The following is a 15,340-nucleotide window of genomic DNA, read 5'->3' on the forward strand; positions in this document are numbered from 1 at the left end:
GCAAATAATTTGCTTTTAACTGATGGTCATGGTGCATAAAAAAAGTGTAATAGTGTTGAATAAAAGTGATGACACTGCTGAATTAAAAACTTAGACATGAACTCACTCAAAAACAGCAGCTCTTTGCTGTATTCTTTTTGAGTCTCTCTCTGGTCAAGATTTTAAAAGTTATGAAATCTCACATAGGCTAGTATCAAACTTTGTGGAAACGGTAGGCACGGTGATTTGAGCTATCCGATTGGCGCAGTAGGCACACTCGATTTAGCCACAGGTCTCCATGTCTGCCGGGTGAGTGGAGTTAGTTTTGTCAGACAAATTAAAATGGTTAAAAATGGGAACATTTTGCTTACCCGGTGCTCAGGGATTCTGAATCAAGTGCACCTACCGCCAACATGAAGTGCTTGCACTTATAAAAAACAATAAGTCTTTATCATTGGCTTTTCTACAGAAATGTTTGGTGATCAACTAAGAATGCTATGAGGAACGGGATTTACCAGTTGGTGACCACTGGTCTAAGTAGTTCAGGACTCCATCTCCTGCTTGGCGAGGGGCTTGTGCTGCTAATTTGAAGGGGTGTCCACATACTTTTGTATATATAGTGTAATTCTCTCAGACTAGGTGAGTTTTATCAATATATTAGCCTCAATTTACTTAAAAAAATAAATAATGCTAATTAGCAACAGAGAAGACCTTAGCAAGACTACAAATTCCAACAGGAAGCTCCTGCACGTCATCTCTAGCCAACACTGTCAGCTACCGTTCACCAGCGCGATCAGAGACCTTCTGTGGCCAATCCATGATGAATGTGCTCTATTGAAATGAATAAAGTGTTGAACTTCTTACATCTCCTTTCTCTGTCTTATCTAGCCACTGGCTACACTTTATCTAGCTAGTTAGCAGAGCAGTAGATTAAAAAAATATTTTTGTTTTACTTTTGAGCATCTTAGCAATACAATGCCTTCTATACAGCTGTCAAGAGTCACTTAATCAATTATATAATCATTAACCAGACTACCCCGGATACCAGACTTAGATGTGGTATAACTTAGTTCTAAAATCAAAAAATCTATTGACATTCAGAATTGACTGAGACATCCAGCCTGTATTGTAGTTCATGACCAGAGACAAATCTTCAAAAGGCACAGTATTTATTTATTCTGAGTGGTTCACTTTCTTGATTTGTAGGATCCTTCCCACTATATGATCGATATGTGAAGTGATAAAATCCCAAGTTATCAATTAATAGTTTATGTAAAAAAGTGCACTTGTCCTCGTGAAAATGACAGTTTATTATATATTCTACAGCTGTAATGTCATCAATCAAATCAACCTTGATTTATATAGCACATTTCAGGAAGTTATATGGCAGGCAACAGTTGGACAGCACACCATGAGGAGAGGGAGGTTGACGGCCAGCAATTACGGAGTAGTGGTTAGGGCCAATCGCGTTACTCCATCGCTGCTAAAAAGGGTCTTCAGATCAGTCGTTGGATGGGGTGTTGTCTGTAAAGTGGGACACATAACGAAGAGGAGGGCACCAAGGCATTCAAAATGGCTACAATGATGGATGTGCAGGAGTAAGGGCTTTGGGTCATGGGGTCTGGGTACATTCAGGGCACAACACATCAGCTGTCTGTGACCAGGAGATAAAAAAACTTTCCAAGCCAAACCATTTCATAACCACTACACACAGCCAACATCGTCGTCACCATATTAGCTAACGTCAAGACAACATAGCTGTTAGAAACTAACGCTTTAGTAAACCCACTACAATCATACAGTGCACTGTACAGTTAGCAAGCAGTTTAGCAGTTACACCGGGGTGCCCAGGTGGCAATATATTAATAAAACTAAAAGCTTATATTGACTTAGAAGAGTTCCAGTTTGGAAAACCATAGCCAGCTAGGTAACATAGCATCCATCTCCGTTTGAGCCGGTTGTTTGAGTAGGCTAGCTAGCTGCATTGGCTAGCTATGTAAGTGAAAGAAAAAAATGAAATATAGCTAGCTAGCTCTCTTTTGCTTCTCCTTAATTTTTAAAGAAATGTATTTGTTCAAAACTGTTCAACTATTGTCTTTCTCCCTCTGAGTCAACTACTCACCATGTTATGTACTGCAGTACTAATTAGCTGTAGCTTATGCTTTCAATACTAGATTCATTCTCTGATCCTTTGATTGGGTGGACAACATGTCAGTTCATTCTGCAAGAGCTCTGATAGGTGTGAGGATGTCCTGCGGAAGTTGTCATTACTGTGTAAGTCTATGGAAGGGGGTGAAAACCACAAGATTCCTACGTTTTGGATTGAAGTCAATGTACCCAGAGGAGGACGGAAACTAACTGGTTCTAACCTACAGCGTGCTGTTGAGGCTACCGTAGACCTTCATTGCAAAACAGTCTGTTTTCGTCAAGTATTTGGTGAAGTGAATATATTTAGCATAGATGATCTAAAAAGGACAACTTTTTTAATGTTTCACTATTTTATTTTTATGAAATTCAGTGAGGAGGATGGTCCTACCCTTCCTCCTCTGAGGAGCCTCCACTGACTCAAGTTTTGCTCAAAGCAGCCAACTAAAGTAATGCCGTTAATGTAAGTTCAATCACAAAGGCTTGGTCTGAGTGCATCTCTTCAGTTTCATTCAGTATCACAACACAATTCACATTGCATTTTATCATGGGCACAGTGGGAATTTATATCATGGGCACAGTGGGAATTTATATATGTGATGTTTCAACTATGTCTTACCCCCAGAGTGAGAGATTAAGAGAGAGAGTACATAATTTCCAACAGATCTCCTTGCTGAGAGTGGCGTTGATCATGCACTGCTTCTCGTGGGATGAGCCTGATGTTCAGCATGTCACGCCTCATGTCTAAAACATGGGGAAAAGTGGACGTCGTCAATCAATAGTATCACCATCTTTATCTGGACAGAAAACGCATTGTTTATCATAACACAAACACACCTTGGACAATGTGACAAGTGGTCCCTCAACTCCCAACCTTAAGTCATGAGAACCATATGTAACAGGGTTGAATTAGACATCCTTAGTTGTATGAGTTTTGTCATAATTAAGTAGACACTGTACATAACATAACCTATGTTGTGTGTGTAGTTGTGGAGCCACCTGCTGTATTGTTTGTGTAACTGCATCTCTGTGAATATGTGCGCATGAACACGCAGGATCCAGGTAAAGAGCTGTTAAACTTTGATGGAGATGTCATGATGGATTTGAAGTTGCTCTGAACTTTACACATTGTGTAGTGTGTATGTCTGCAGAATAAACTGTGAAAGAGTAAAACACTGTGTCCTTTGTCGATGAGCCATATGATAGCCGTTACACTGGTGCCTTGACCCGTCAGATCCTCAAAATCAGCCTGAAGCGAAGGGGAAGTGAAGATCAAGTGTGCTCTTCTGGTCAGATGTTTGGTTTCATGGTCATAGGACTACTGTTATGTCATTTCAGTGTTGAGGGTTTTTCCTGTTTTTATTTTCTCTTACATTCTCTCTTTTACATTTTTATTCTACATTTAATTTGTTTAATCTAAAAGTGGTGTCATGGCTCACAAATGTACAACTGATAGTAAAATAGTTTACGATTATACTACTCCTATTGCAGAGGGGTGTTTGGTTTGGCGAGCATACAGGTATCAATGCGATGTCCAGTGGGTTTCATGGTCAGGGAGTGGGGACATATCAGTCATTAGCTGATAGGAGCGTGGGGCAAGGTCAGAGCCCAGGTTGTTCACCTATGAGTCCGTTTTTGAGGGGAGGTTCACACACGTCCACACCCAGTAGCGATACAGATGCCATACCACACCTTACTGACATGGTGAGCCAGTTAGGTGACTCCAAAGTAGCCAGATTGATGTCAGCAGGAGCCATAGATACGAGTGGTGAGCTCCACAGTACACCACAAAGAGAAACGTCAGCATCTGATTCAGTAAGACAGGAAGTTGCACGTGACAGTCCATGTCAAGTCTGAGAAAGAACCCAGAGTGTTCAGGGGTGACAGCTCTGACAAGTACACAATTCAAGAGTGGGTTGATATGTCAACAGACTATTTGAAAAGGCAAAGATGTGATGTGCCTGATCAAGCAGAAGAGATCATGAGCAGGTTGATGGGAAAAGCTAGGGATGCAGTGAAGATAGACTTGTGGGGTGAGGAGTCGTTGGATGTCAAACAGAACCCAGATCTAATCTATCATATCCTCCTGCAGTATTTTAGTGACACGTCATCATGTCTCCCGCTTGAAGATTTCTACTCTACCAAGCCCAAACTGAGGGAGGACTCGGTAGACAACTGGACCAGGCTCAACAAAGCAGCAGATTTAGCCAATGAGGGTTTACGCAGGCAAGGTGGGAGGATGGAAAACATAAGTCAACAAGTAGCCTGCATGTTTGTGAAACATTGCCCTGATCCTGAGCTCTCCTGCAGATTCAACTGCAAAGCACTTCCTGAGTAGAATTCCAGAGATGTTCAGGTGAGGATCGATGAGTACCAGAGGGAGCAGAGAGCCTTAATGAAACAAAGCAGCGTTACACAGCTGAAGAGTTATGCCACTGCTCTGCACGACAAGGTCCCAGTGTCACATAACCAAGCTAACGATGAAAAATGTTATGCCTCACACTCTTTTGCTCCTGTTCCGAGGGAGGCAGTACAAGTCAAGATGAAGATACTCCCAACGCTAAAGCTCTATAGATGGCAACCAAAGACTCTAGTGACATGACTGGAGATGTTGTGTACCAGAACACACATGTGATAAGAAGACGCGACAGCCTATTTTACACGCCTGTGATTGTTGGTAACAAAGTGACTCTAGGTGCTATGCTTGACAGTGGGTCAATGGTGTGCACAATGAGTGAGATGGCAGAGCTGAAGTTTATAGATGCTGGTGTAGTTGATGTGAAAAGCCAGTTTAACTCAGATGTTGTGCTTGTTGGCTGTGGAGGATGCCGTGTGAGGCCTAAGTCTACATTCAACATAAACATGGAAGTCTATTGTTCTAACCTTGGTAGTAGAAGGTCAACCTGATGAATTAATACTGGGAACCAACGCGATCAAGCACATCCTCGTGAATCAAAACAATGTGACTATTATTGGAAAGCAGTCTCGGCCCCTTGCAGCACAGATGACACGGAATCTGAGCAGTTTCTCGCCATGTTAGCTGGAATGAAACGCTGGAGAGGCGACGACATCCCTGACAAGACAGGAACAGTGAGATGTAACGCAGCCATTTGCCTTGACCCTAGTCACGAGTATCTGGTTTGGGGTAAGCTACCAAAAACCACTGTTGTGTATCCTGGCAGTACGGTGATGACAGAATCCACTACATCTCGCTCAGCACCACGGGGGATCATGGTGGCAAGGATTGTTACGCCTCTGTGGGGAGACAGATGGGTCCCACTGAAGCATGATCAACACGTCTGGCCGTCCTGTGTGGCGGCCAGACATACCAATGCATGAAGATGACAGGAAGTATTCCGCTTTCACAACACCTATTGGCTCTTTGAATACAACCGTCTACCTCTGGGTCTCTGTAACAACCCTGAAAGCTTCATGCGCATGATGGCCAGTATCTTCGGAGATCAGAACTTCATGAGTTTGCTGTGTTACTTGGATGATCTGTTGGTCTTTGGCCCAGACGAGAAGACAGCCTTGGAATGCTTGGAGATGGTCTTTAGCAGGCATCGTAGTCAAAACATGAAGTTGGCCCCAAAGAAGAGCTTCTTCCTCAGGAAGTCTGTCAAGTTCCTTGGTCACATAATTGATGTAAAAGGTGTGTCTATAGACCCTAGTAAAGTCGACAGCATCTCTAACATGAGCAGTGCTGATCTGATGGAATTTGATGGTGTGACTCAGAAACAGATAAGGTTGTTCCTTGACATGGTAAACTACTACCAACACTTTGTGCCAGGTTTCTCCGCAATAGCCAGACTTCTTCTCGTTGTTGACTGGATCAAAGAGAAAACCCAAGGGTCGTCAGAAAATAAAGCCCTCACAGCGTCGAAAATTGAACGTTGCTGACTGGACACCCAAACATGAGCAGGCCTTCGAAAAGTTGAAGATATCTCTAGTAGACACGGTGGTGTTGGCACACCCTGATGTCTCCCGTGCCGGGTCCTCAGAAGATGGTTGCTGATGCTCGAGTGCCCTTTGTCAAAGGTGTTTGCCACAGACTGCTATGTGAGCCCTACGAAAACCTCATTAACAACGTTCAAGCAGTGTCAAACGCTTCAGTCCAAGATGCCTTCAGATGGTCCAGTGATCTCAAAGGCAGCCCCAACTGTGTAAGCTCACAGAGAACTTCCACACCTGTCAACATGTGTTCTCAGTCCTTGGCAGCGGATGAGGTGTCACATGACAAACGGGAAACAGAAGCTAGAACACGTGCATAATTTACTTCAACTGATACCTTCCTGGTCAAGACACCTTACCTGCCTACTCTGAGGAGCTTCGTGATGAGCAACTCAATGACAGGACCCTGTCTCGTGTGCTATTCTATGTGGAGAGACAACGCAGGCCTTCTAGAAGAGAAAGAGCAAGAGAAACAGTTACAGTCATCAGACACTTGAAGAGTTGGGAGAAGCTTGTTGTCAGTAATGACATACTGTACAGAGTCTCACAAGATATCAAAGACGAGCAGTTCCAGTACGTAGTTCCTGGGTCTCTCAAAGCAGAAGTCCTGAAGGGCGTTCATGATCACGCGGGTCATAAGGGTCAGTTCAGAAGCCTTAGCTTAGCTAGACAGAGATAATTTTGGCTGCACCTTGACAGAGATGTTTGGGATTATGTCCATGGTTGGGGCCTGGGGGCAGGGCTCCACTGGAAAGTATCACTTTGACTAGGCCACTACAACTGGTTTGTATCGACTTCTGGTCTGCTGAAGATTCAAGCAACAAGTCCATTGATGTACTAGTGATAACAGATCACTTTACAAGAATGGCTCAAGTGTTTGCCTGCAGAAACCAATCAGCTAAGCAGGTGGCAAGAATCCTGTGGGACTGATACTTCTGTGTGTATTGATTTCCTGAGAGAATTCATAGTGACCAAGGGGAAAGTTTCGAGAGGCAGTTGTTCAGTGAGTTACTCAAAGTTTCTGGTGTGAGAAAGTCGTACACAACACTATCACCCGATGGGGAATGTCAGTGTGGAACGTTTCAATCAGACACTTGGCAACATGATCAGAGCAGTAGCACCTAACACCAAGCAACACTGACCGAGACACCTGCAGACATTGACGTTCATGTACAATTGCACCACCGATGAGATGACAGAGTACACCCCCTTCTACCTGATGTATGGAAGGATCCCTTGTCTGCCAGTAGATGTGCTTTTCAGAAACACTGAATGATCCAGCTGTTACGAGTTACGGTATGTATGTGGTGTCGCTCTCCAATGATCTGAATGATGCTATGGTGATAGCACAGGAACATGCTGAAGAAGAACAGAACCGACAAACAGATTTATAACAGAAAGGTCAAGGGTCCCACCATAGAAGTCAACGATCAGGTACTGTAGGCAAACAAGAAAAACGATGGCAAGAGGAAAGTGGCAGATCGATGGGAATCGACAATATACACTGTGGCGGACAAGAATCCAGGCACTCAGACATACATAATATGTAATATAGCCACTGGAATGGAAAAAGTAGTTAATCAGAACCTGACCATGTTGGTCAACTTCTTCCCAGTAGACGATGAAAGTGCAGTTTCTGGCCTCTCTTCATCCATGTCTGTTGGCCTGACTCCAAGTTCCGGTGCTCACAATGTGATGATGGATTCAGTATCAAAAGTGAGACAAGGGAGTTCCTTTCCTGAAGAAGAGAGTCAAGATTCACTATCTAGAATGGAGTGTGACATGTGTCACAAGGTGTCACACAGGGAGAATCAGATCACGAAGAGGAAAGAGGAGCAGACCTATCTGCGGAAGAGAGAATGTATTCCATTTCTGAAAGAGAGAGCGAGAAATCTTTACCTGATGAGTAGCTTGTGGACTCTGAAGGAAGAACTCAAGATTGGATCACACAGTTACCAGGTAGTAGAGATGAGAATGAGGAATCTTCAGGTGTGACCTCAGAACCACTGGTATCTCAAGACTCCGATTCAGAAGAGATCCAGTGAGCAGACACGCTCTTCTACCGGCATTGGACAGTCTGAACAGCCTAGTGACTCACAATTGACTGACACTCTAGTGACTTACACTCACAACGACAATCCTAGCGCAGTTTGACAAATTAGGAACCTTGTTGGTCGAATCATCAAACCTGTCAACAGATTGATCTACACAATGTCTACACAAGATATTCTAAGTGAGACTAATCTTAATATTCAAGCAGTTTGCAAGTCAGTGATTCAAGCCTTCAGAGATTAAGCAAAACTAGAGTTATGATTCAGTGAAGATGTATTTTTCTATTATTTTACATGAGCATTGTACTTTAGATATGTAGTGTGGGGTGTAGAAAGGCATCCTACAGTCAGTAGTTGGTTTGAGAGTTTTGCCAACTCTCCTTCCACTTCATCCTTTTGGGATACTTCAAATGTTGTTCTTGTAAATGGACCTTATATGTTGTGTAAGTTGATGTAGATGTGTGCTCAAGTTGTGGTTGCTGCTTACATTCTGTCTAAATTCAGTGGGGGTGGGTGTAACAGGGTTGAAATAGACATCCTTAGTTGTATGAGTTTTGTCATAATAAAGTTAATTTTACTAGCTAGCTAAGTTGATCACTAAAATGGTAACATCTATATTAAAATACCATAACCCAGACATGACTATAGTAACAGTAAAATAGATTGGTCTTTGGTCTATCTGCACATCTAAAATCCTACTATGTGGATGGGATATTTCTGCTGGGATGGAGGAATTATCTGGATTGCTCAACTAGATGATCAGGACAGTCTAGGGTACTATTTGCCCAAAGAGGTGAAGTATTGAGGTTTGGTATTGCGGTGACCTATAGGACTGTACTAAATCTCAAGCGGAAAGTTAACACCATCAGCCGTGAGGTCACTGACGAGGACCAACAGTGATAGAGGGATCATCTGAAAGGGACTGACATGCAGGGATGGAACATAATTATTTTTGGCGCTGGTCACGAGACCCCAATATCTACTAGACCAGGTAACATTCAGGTCCTAAATCTGTGGCATCCAATGTTTTTAGCTAGCTAGTTATGGTAGTTCATCGTTTGTGTAGTCAGACTTTTCCCCAGACCCCAGGGTTGGTGACATGCTAGCTAGTCCACCAGGGCAGGGATATTTAACATTAGCTAGTTGTTAGCGTTAACCACATTTGCTTGCATGTCGGGAAAGTCTGACTACACCACGGTGAGATAAGGTGCAACTTTAGCTAATGTAGCAAACTTCCCAACCAAAGCGCCTAACTAGCGATATTTAGCTAGCTATATCCATGCACTGGTGGGCTAACGTTAGCTAGCATGTCACCACGTGGAAAAGTATGACTACACAAACTGAGCTAACGTTAACTAGCTGGCTAGGTCACAAAGAACTTGTCAATATTAAGGTCACAAAAGTAGCCTAGCCTATGTTGATTTTCTTTTTACTTGTAAGGAAGGTAACGTGCGTTGTACACGTAACTACAGTCAGTGGTTAAATAGCTCATTTTCAAAAGGATCTAACTAACCACATATCTTAGCTTGTTAGCAGCTAGCAAACAGGGCTTACCTTATCACACAGCTCCAGCGATGCCTCTCACTTACAGAGGTCGGAAAATGATCAAATGCATGTGTGCTTATCGGAGTGGTGGTTGCAATCCGGTAAATAACACAGAACCATCCCTGCTTCTGATCGACGGAGAGACCTAAGGTTAGCTACAAAGCCAGGGTAATTAAAACAATTATAGTTATCAAAAAATGCTAAGGTAGCATTTTTTTGTGGGAAAAATTATCAACAAGAATACATACTAGAAATACACAATCTAAATAATTTACACAAGAAACTAAAAACGTTAAAATATCTACTTCCTAGGTCACTTGCTACTTGTCGATGTTAGTTTGCATTGAGAATTCTGGAGGTTTTTCCCACCCTGCACCTTGAGTGATTACATCAAAGCTTGCGGCAGTTCTGTATGATAGCCAAATTAGCGTCTAATTAGTGTGTCATTTTTGGGGGGTAATTACAGGCGAATATATTGCTAAAAGTTACCTTGTCCGAGAGAGATATGTGTGATTATCAAAAGTCACGCCAGGGTAGGCCTACACAAAACACAGACCGTATACGAAGTAGTTCTAAAATCCCCTACGGAAAAAAATTACTGGTGGAAAATGAACCATTTCTGGGTTTTACAGCTAGGTTTTATGGATATGACTCATACTGTGGTACTCAATTAAGCATCTCAATCACATCGCGGGAAGGGGTTCCCATAGGTTGTTGGCTGAACCGTTACAAAAATGAAAGAGAACCAGCTAACCCCAAACTAAGGTTTACCCTTTTGTCTGTGGTCTAGCTATTAGCTAATGTTAGCTAGCCAGCTTCACAAATTAGCATTTCAATAGCTAGTAGTTGAGCTGTTTTTATAAGAAAACGTCTGAGAATACGCAAATACTGGAGCTAACTAGCAAGCCCTCCTCGGCGACAATGTTAGCCAAGAAGCCTCAACCAATCACCCAACAGATACAGTGCCTTCAAAGTATTTACACCCCTTGACTTTTTCCATATTTTGTTGTGTTACATCCTGAATTTTGAATGGATTAAATTGAGATTGTGTCACTGGCCTACACACAATAAGTGGAAGTCTCTGTACCGCGCACATACAATTATCTGTACGTCAGCAGTGAACTTTGAACACAGACCAGGGAGGTTTTCCAATGCCTCGCAAAGAAGGGACAGAAGAGTAAAAAAAAAGCAGACATTGAATATCCCTTTGAGCATGGTGAAGTTATTAATTACACTTTGGATGGTGTATTAATACACTCAAAGATACAGGCTTCCTTCCCATCTCAGTTGCCAGAGAAGAAGGAAACCGCTCAGGGATTTCACCATGAGGCCAATGGTGACTTTAAAACAGTTAAGCTTTTAATGGCTGTGATAGGAGAAAACTGAGGATGGGATCAATAACATTGTAGTTAATCCACAATACTAACCTAATTGACAGTGAAAAGAAGGAAGCCTGTACAGAATACAAATATTCCAAAACATGCATCCTGTTTGCAACAAAAGTAATACCAAAGTAATACTGCAAAAAATTTTACTTTATGTCCTGAATACAAAGCATTATGTTTGGGGCAAATCCAATACAACACATTACTGAGTGCCACTCTCCATATTTTCAAGAAAAGTGGTGGCAGCATCATGTTATGGGTATACTTGTAATCGTTAAAGACTGGGGAGTTTATACAAAATAAACTGAAAGGAGCTAAGCACATACAAAATTCTAGAGGAAAACCTGGTTCAGTCTGCTTTCTACCAGACACTGGGAGATTAATTCACCGTTCAGCAGGATAATAACCTAAAACACAAGGCAAAATCTACACAAGTAGTTTACCAAGAAGACAGTGAATGTTCCTGAGTGGCCGAGTTACAGCTTTGACTTAAATTTCCTTGAAAATCTATGGCAAGACTTGAAAATGGTTGTCTAGCAATGATCCACAACCAATGTCGAACAAGCCCAGTAATACAACGCCATGCAGCAGAAAGCGGTCTGGGGCGAAGATTCAATAATCAACAATTCTAGAACGTTTGTCAAAAAAGGTCTATAGTCTATCACCCGTACTGTAGGTGGCGGCATGCACCTCTAACGATTGTTTGCGCACTGCCATAATACCATAGAAGAAGAAGGTCTGGCGCTGAGCGATGAACTGAAATGTTGGTTATTTTTTGTTTTTTAAACAACTAATTGGCTGACATTGGTTCAATTATTTGAATTCAATTTCATTCAGTTTTTTTTTCTGTGAGCTCCTTTGGCACATTGCAGTTTCTCTAGAGATAAATCAGATCCAGCCTGAACTATGTGATGTAGTAGGGAGTGGTAGTTTCCAACAGGTCAATATTCTTCTAGTTCAACACATAAAATGTGGTAATTAACTATAATGACCATAATCCATTGCGCATCTACTTTTCCAGTCTGTTTCTTTTACGCCTGCTATGGAAGAGAGAAAAATGCGTGAAGGTGAGGTGATATGGAGAGCAGCTGTTGCTTTACAGGCTATCTCAACTTGAAAATACATGATCTGTGATTAGTTGTTAGCTGGTATTCAGCACTCATAAAAGTATGCTTTATTCACTTTGAAGAACAACAAAATAGTGATGTTGTTAGACAGCATTGGCAGCTGCTCTATAGAGATGAGATAATGACTTGGAATGTAATAAGTCATCAAATAAAAAAAATGTAGTAGTTAATGTGAATAAATTAAAGTAGCATCCGGTGCCGACAGATGGCTGCCTTGCTTCGCGTTCCTAGGAAACTATGCAGTATTTTATTTTTTTATGTGTTATTTCTTACACTGTTACCCCAGGAAATCTTAGGTTTTATTACATACAGCCGGGAGGAACTATTGGATATAAGAGCAAGGTCAACTCACCAACATTATGACCAGGAATATGACTTTCCCGAAGCGGATCCTTTGTTTGGCCCACCACCCAGGACAATGGATCAGATCCCAGCCGGCGACCCAAAACAACGGCGCCGCAGAAGGGGCAGACGGAGCGGTCTTCTGGTCAGACGGGCACATCGCGCACAGCTCCCGAGCATACTACTCGCCAATGTCCAGTCTCTTGACAACAAGGTAGACTCTGGTAGGGCTCTGGCTGGGCCACTCAAAAATATTCAGAGACTTGACCCGAAGCCACTCCTGCAATGTCTTGGCCGTGTGCTTAAGGTCGTTGTCCTGTTGGAAGGTGAACCTTAGCCCCAGTCTGAGGTCCTGAGTGCTCTGGAGCAAGTTTTAATCAAGAATCTCTGTGCTTTGCCCTGTTCATCTTTCCCTCGATACTGACTAGTCTCCCAGTCCCTGTCGCTGAAAAACATCCCCACAGCATGATGCCGCCACCACCATGCTTCACATTAGGAATGGTGCCAGGTTTCCTCTGGACGTGACGCTTGGCATTCAGGCCAAAGAGTGCAATCTTATTGTTTAAGATTGAAAGAATATTGTTTATTATTGTCTCAGAGTCCATTAGGTGCCTTTTGACAAACTCCAAGCGGGTTGTCAAGTGCCTTTTACTGAGGAGTGGCTTCCGTCTGGCTACTATATCCATAAAGGCCTGATTGGTGGAGTGCTGCATAGATGGTTGTCCTTCTGGAAGGTTCCCCCATCTCCACAGAGGAACTCTGGAGCTCTGTCAGAGTGAACATCGGATTCTTGGTCACCTCCCTGACCAAGGCCCTTTCTCCCCAAATTGCTCAGTTTGGCCCGGGCGGCCAGCTCTAGGAAGAGTCTTGGTGGTTCCAAACTTCTTCCATTTAAGAATGATGGAGGCTACTGTGTTCTTGGGGACCTTCAATGCTGCAGACATTTTTTGGTACCCTTCCCCAGATCTGTGCCTTGACACAATCCTGTCTTGGTGCTTTACGGACAATGCCTTCGACCTCATGGCTTGGTTTTTGCTCTGACATGCACTGTCAACTGTGGGACTGTCACGACTTCCACCGAAGGTGGCTCCTCTCCCTGTTCGGGCGGTGCTCGGTGGTCGTCGTCGCCAGTCTACTAGCTGCCACCGATCCTTTTCCCTTTTCTTTTGGTTTTGTTTGTTTTGTGGTTCACCTGGTTTCATTTTGGTTAATTAGGGTGAGTATTTCATCTCTACATTTCCTTTGGGTTTGTGCGGGATTGTTTTCGTTTTACTATCAGTTTGGGTTGCGTTTTCGCTAGTTCATGTTTAACAGGTGGTTTTTCCCTGGACTGTGCCTGAGTGGGGTTTTAGGGCTACTGCTGTATTCTGGTGTCCTGTAATTTTTGAGCTGGTTGATTAAACACCCTTTTCATTCATTACTTGTTTCTCCTGCGCCTGACTCCACACCCATATCTCCTTGGGGAGTTCTGACAGGGACCTTATATAGACAGGTGTGTGCCTTTCCAAATCATGTCCAATCAATTGAATTACCAAAGGTGGACTCCAGTCAAGTTGTAGAAACATCTCAAGGATGATCAATGGAAACGGGATGCACCGGAACTCAATTTCGAGTCTCACAGCAAAGGGTCTGACTACTTATGTCAATAAGGTATGTTTTTTTTATTTGTAATACATTTGCAAACATTTCTTAAGACCCGTTTTTGCTTTGTCATTATGGGGTATTGTGTGTAGATTGATGGATTTTTTTTTTTTAAATCAATTTTAGAATAAGGCTGTAACGTAACAAAATGTGGAAAAAGTCAAGGGGTCTGAATTTTGTACGATTCAATATGTATGTACAATACATGAAATATGAACAGTACCATTCAAAAGTTTGGACACACCTACCGCATTGACTGACCTTCATGTCTTAAAGCAATGGACTGTCATTTCTCTTTGCTTATTTGAGCAGTTCTTGCCATAATTTGGACTTGGTATTTTTCCAAATAGGGATATCTTCTGTATAACTTACCCTGCCTTGTCACAACATAACTGATTGGCTCAAACACATTAAGAAGGAAGGAAATTTCACAAATGAACTTTTAACAAGGCACACCTGTTAACTGAAATGAATTTCAGGTGACTATCTCATGAAGCTGGTGGAGAGAATGCCAAGAGTGTGCAAAGCTTGAAGAATCTAAAATAAAAATAAATATTTTGATTTGTTTAAACAAATTTTGGTTACTGCATGATTCCATATGTGTTATTTCATAGTTTTGATGTCTTCACTATTATTCTACAATGTAGAAAATTGTTTTTAAAAAATTAAGAAAAACCCTTGAGTATGTGTGTCCACACTTTTGACTGGTCCTGTATGTCCAATATGAACATTTTGAAGCAGATTGGCAACATTTTTAAGGACCGCAAAATCAGCAGCCACGCTCCTCTGGGTGTAAACTCTGGATTTGGAAAACCAGAAGTGATTTGAGTAGAATTGACCCCCATTTTACTGCGACACAACATACACAATATTGTTTACAGTGCAATATGTATGTCCAATATGAAAAAACTATTGGATTTAGGTTGATAGGCCACTCTTTAAGGGCAGCATAATGAGTAGGGATGCTCCTCTTGATGTAAATTCTGTGGATTTGGAAACTAGAAGAGCTTCGGAATAGAATGGATACATCTTTAACTCCAACACAAAGTACAGAACATTGTGTATGGTGCAATAAATGGTAGGAGTACACACAAAAAACAACGTTGACCATTTAGGTTTGAAAAAATAAATGACATATCGCAAATAAATACTAAATTATTATTTGTATGATAAC

The 15,340-nt window shown here is 42.2% G+C and overlaps 2 protein-coding genes and 1 long non-coding RNA gene across 3 annotated transcripts in view; 1 reads left to right on the top strand and 2 right to left on the bottom strand.

Moving 5' to 3' along the window:
* The window catches only part of LOC110491843 (uncharacterized), a 95,533-nt gene that overhangs the window by 22,830 nt on the left and 57,363 nt on the right, over positions 1-15,340 (bottom strand). The gene's annotated exons all lie outside the window — the stretch shown is intronic.
* On the bottom strand, positions 1,272-9,696 carry LOC149976656 (uncharacterized). Its single transcript, XR_016487230.1, has 3 exons — positions 9,681-9,696; positions 2,744-2,868; positions 1,272-1,503 (listed from the first exon to the last, which is right to left on the bottom strand). It is a non-coding gene; the product is annotated as an uncharacterized LOC149976656 (long non-coding RNA).
* The window catches only part of LOC110491844 (uncharacterized), a 34,897-nt gene continuing 28,539 nt past the window's right edge, over positions 8,983-15,340 (top strand). Inside the window, exon 1 of the mRNA XM_090202582.1 lies at positions 8,983-9,117. The gene's annotated coding sequence lies outside the window, so the exon portion shown is untranslated. The remainder of the gene's footprint in view (positions 9,118-15,340) is intronic.

Source organism: Oncorhynchus mykiss, chromosome 16, assembly GCF_057628025.1.
Source record: "Oncorhynchus mykiss isolate SJ-2025 chromosome 16, ASM5762802v1, whole genome shotgun sequence".
In the NCBI taxonomy this organism is placed as follows: Eukaryota; Metazoa; Chordata; class Actinopteri; order Salmoniformes; family Salmonidae; genus Oncorhynchus; species Oncorhynchus mykiss.